The 4,531-nt window shown below is 41.5% G+C and overlaps 1 pseudogene; it reads right to left on the bottom strand.

Annotated features, from left to right (window-relative positions):
- Positions 1-1,326: 1,326 nt before the first annotated feature.
- LOC145417657 (5S ribosomal RNA) lies at positions 1,327-1,443 on the bottom strand (annotated as a pseudogene).
- Positions 1,444-4,531: the final 3,088 nt, after the last annotated feature.

Below are 4,531 nucleotides of genomic sequence, written 5' to 3'. Positions count from 1 at the left end.
GACAGATACGTAGACAGCTCTGTAGGCTACAGTAGATTAGTGGTCGGGGATCTGTTTCCTGAAGTTTTATGTTGCACTGTTTCCTAACAACCTGTTATATGATATAATTTGCATATTGACTGACACTAATGAATAGCACCCTAGTGCTTCCACCCCAGCATTGGTTTAGATTCATATCATTCTGCAGCAGATTCATCATACTTCAGTTGCAATGAAGACAGCATTATTGCTGTACATCCTTGCCTCAGTATTTTGTCACGACTTGCACCCTTATTTTAGTGAAAATCTCTTGCTACTGCTATTATGAACCATGCAGGGAGATCTCAGTCTCTGAGGGTTCAGATCAATGGTAATGACACTTAACAAATAAATCTTACTTTACTTGCAAAATCTCCACTCAGCACATTATGTAATTAGGTTCTTCTACATAATAAACAGATGTACAGTGGGCCACTTCTAACCTTACTAGAATCAATTACAAACCTACTCAAAAATTAGACACATCAGGAAACAGAGTACTAAATGGGAACAACTACATTACTAGGCTGCTGTGTAAAAATTAAATACAAATTCTTAACTTACGGCTTGATGTCCTGGAGTACTTCTTACACTATCACAACTTAGAGAGGCATACAGAGAAGGTTGGGGTCGAAAGAGACGTGCTCTTCCACCTCTAGCCACTCTCCATATATCCCTGTAGTCACGCACCTTTTCCCTACATTGACCTACCTGAACAGCTGCAGTATATCTCCAACAAATTCTTCGAGAGGGTGGTAACACCGGGTTATTCTTTTTTTTTTCTGTGTGTGTCTGACTCTGGGCATAGGCTTCACAGCCTGCTCCCAAGGCCCAGTAGTCCTCCTACATTCCATAAACCTACATGTCACCACTTCGGCACTAACACCCACCGTCCATATTGAATACATGCTAGGGCTGTCTCATACAGGACTGGTGTATTGGTATTAGCGGGGATATTTTTACGACATGTCGGTGGGTCTTCTGGTAGATCAGTAAAGTCTGTTTTTATTAAATTCAAATCCTTAAACTGTTCCCTGCCCCAGCGGGAATTTGAACCTTGGTCCGGTAGGACTGCAGGCCACCTCTCTACCGACTGAGCTACCGCCTCCCCCATTCATCTGGGACTGGCTGCTGCATTCTCTGGAGGTGGTCCTCATCACTTGGGTTTGGCTCCCTTTACATATTCATTCATACATTCATTCATTGCCAGACGCCATGTATCCCAAACGGGGTGGCCAAGGGCTTAGAGTTAATTGTTTTACAGGGAGGGGCACTAATCCTCCACCAACCCCACTTGACATGTAGGGATGCCAACAGCATCTGGTGTTCCCAGGCGTCACCCATCCAAGTACTAACCAGACCCAACGTTGCTTAACTTCGCTGATCGGACAGGAAGTGGTGTACTCAACAGGGTTGATCCTTATCACTGTCGATATGCCGTGCTCAGTGCTTAGTTGTAGCCGAGTCAACACTGATGGTAACTCGAGCCAGGGCCAGTTGAGGTAGGACGGCATCACATGCTCACTTCACGTGGTCAAACCCCAGATTAATGACCCGGCAGTGGCCACTAACACCTCCTTTCCGCCCCGTCCCGACCAATTTTCCACCACTGACTCCCCCCAATCCCGACCAATTTTGGAAAATTATTTTTTTGGCTCAAACCTCCGCTTTTGGTGAGAAACATCGAAAATTCATAGAGAAATCGCTCACCTGATGTTTAAACTACTCAATACAGCTAGCAGTACTCCTTACCTTACTGGGATTTCTATCAGGCTGGCTCCAAAGAAAACGAGTTCCATGGGAGGGTAACTATTCCACATCACTCATAAACAGTATTTATTTATTTATTTGGTACGAATTTATATGTAGTAAGAGAGTATATTGGTTTTCACACAGTAATATAGGCAATATGAGCATTGTTTCACTCACTAACACATCAACATACCTGACCTTTTTTGGCGACATTACCTGATCATCATTTCTGACTGTTCCTTCCTCTAATGCTATGTAAACTTTGTCCTCCACATTGTTATCAATTGGGGAATCACTCTGGCCCTGAATATCTTTATTGGCCAGGTCACTGATAACAGGTGAATTGCCGAGACAATGGTGTGGGGGGGGGAGGTCATGCGGGGTAAGGGATTGTCCCTGCCTGGCATCTTGTAGAGGAAGGTGTCCCGTGTATATGTACCAAAAATCAAGCGCAATCACTAAAAATTGTGCAAATTATGAACCTTGCAATTGCGCGACATACTGGTACGTCAATGGGACTAGCTGTGACAAAATGTTGTGACATACCCAGACGTCGACGGGACGCCTCGGGTTAAGAAAATGATTTACAAAGAGAAATTTCTGTACATCTCACAAGGTTGCATCCAAGACCAGTAGTTTTCAATCCATTTTGTAACACACACACACGCACACACATACACCCACATAAAATAATATTACTGCACACCTACCTCTTATTTCATTAAAAGAATAATGTAACACAAACATACACAGCTTACATATATATATATATATATATATATATATATATATATATATATTCAAACTGTGAATCTGTGTGCCTGTCTGTGCGTTTGTTTGTTATTTTTTGACTCTTTGGTCAGAATTGGTCACTGGGCACAACAACGGTATGGAAACAAAGATGATGGTATATGCAAACATTTTATAAAGAGAGGGCTAATAGTTACTCTCGCAAATTTTTGCGGGTAAGCACTAATATACTGTTGGATTGAAACAGGGATGTGTCATGTCTCCATGGTTGTTCAATCTGTACATGGATGGGGTAATAAAAGAGGTACAAGCTATGGTAGTGGATGTTGGAGTGGCCCTGGTGAGAGAGGATATGTTTGGAAACTCCCTGTACCGTTGTTTGCAGATGATACTGTGTTGTTGAGTGAAGACAAAGGGGAGCTGCAAGGCTTGGTGGATGAATTTGGGAGAGTGTGTAAGAAACGGAATCTGAAGGTGAATGTAGGGAAGAGTAAAGTGATGGTCTTTGAGAGAGGTGAAGTCAGTGAATGTACAGCGAGGTTGGATGGTGAGGAATTGGAAAATGTGAGTACGTTTAAGTACTTGGGTAGTGTGATGAGTAAGGATGGAGGTTTGGAGGGTGAAGTGCTTGAAAGGGTACAGCAGGGAAGAAAGGTTGCTGGTTCTTTGAAAGCAGTGATAAGAAACAGGGAAGTGAGCATGGAGGTGAAAAAGTTACTGCATGACACTATTGTGATACCAACTCTAACGTATGGAAGTGAAGCTTGGACGTTGTTGGAAGGACACAAGTCAAGAGTGAGAACAGTGGAAATGAGTTATTTAAGAGGAGCCTGTGGAGTCACATGGAAAGACAGGCTGACGAATGAGGATATAAAGGAGCATTGTGGTGTGGATGTGGATGTGATAGGAAGCATTATGAGGAACACACTGAGGTGGTTTGGCCATGTGGAGAGGATGGAGGGTAAGAGACTGACGAAGAGAGTGTATGTGAGTGAGGTGGAGGGGGGAAGAGGGAGGGGGAGGCCAAGGATGAGATGGAGGGATGGGGTGGAGAGGTATATGAGAGAGGGGGGTGTGAGTTGGAAGCAGGGCAGTGAAATGGCGGGGGACAGGGCAACGTGGAGGCGATTTGTTTGTGGCCACCCCAAACGGGATTGAGGCATCTGGCAGTATATATATATATATATATATATATATATATATATATATATATATATATATATATATGTATATATATATATATATATGTATATATATATGTATATATATATATATATATATATATATATATATATATATATATATATATATATATATATATATATATATGTATTGTTATGAAGGGGGATTAGCCTGTCAGGTAGCCTCGCACTTTCGAGACGTTTCTGGTACCGTAAGTTCCTGTACGAGTCATCAGAGTTGCCAGTTTGCCTGTTGTTTGTGAGCGTAGTTATTTCAAAAGTTAAACATTCATGTATTTTTATGCTCTTTTTCTTTATAATGTTTTATTTAAGTGATTGCTTGTTAAATTATGTAATTTAAGTTCGTACGGTAAATGATTTAGAGTGTTATCTAATGTAAGAAAACTGTGGTAGGCCTATGTTTTGGTTGTCTCTGAATTGGCAACTGTTGTTCTCGTGGAATGTAGAACAGTCTAGAACAATGCAAGCCTATATAAGGATGGGGAAGAGATTAGTAAGTTAGTCAGTCGGTTTGGAGTTTAGTCGGGTTTCAGGTCAGTTTGAGTCAAGTGCAGTCGGTTTTGGTTTGAGTGTAGTGCAGTGTCAGTGTCAGTGAAGGCTGTATATTTTTGGTACTTGTGAAAACAGTGGCAAACAGTGACGGGTTATTGAAGTTTGTATATCATGGGAACTTGAGAAGACAGTGAAGTGTATTAAGTGTAATTACTGTCAGTGAGGATTATTTTCAGTACTTGTGTAATAAGTGAAGTGTTAGCAAGCAATAAGTGTACTAACTGTGAAGTGTTGTTAAACATTAAGTGTAACTGCAA

The sequence above is a fragment of the Coenobita brevimanus genome, chromosome 110 (genome assembly GCF_032717465.1).
Source record: "Coenobita brevimanus isolate Jiangsu-jjx chromosome 110, ASM3271746v2, whole genome shotgun sequence".
NCBI classification, from domain to species: Eukaryota; Metazoa; Arthropoda; class Malacostraca; order Decapoda; family Coenobitidae; genus Coenobita; species Coenobita brevimanus.
Note: the sequence above shows the minus strand (reverse complement) of the source record. Positions and strands in the feature narration are given on the sequence as shown.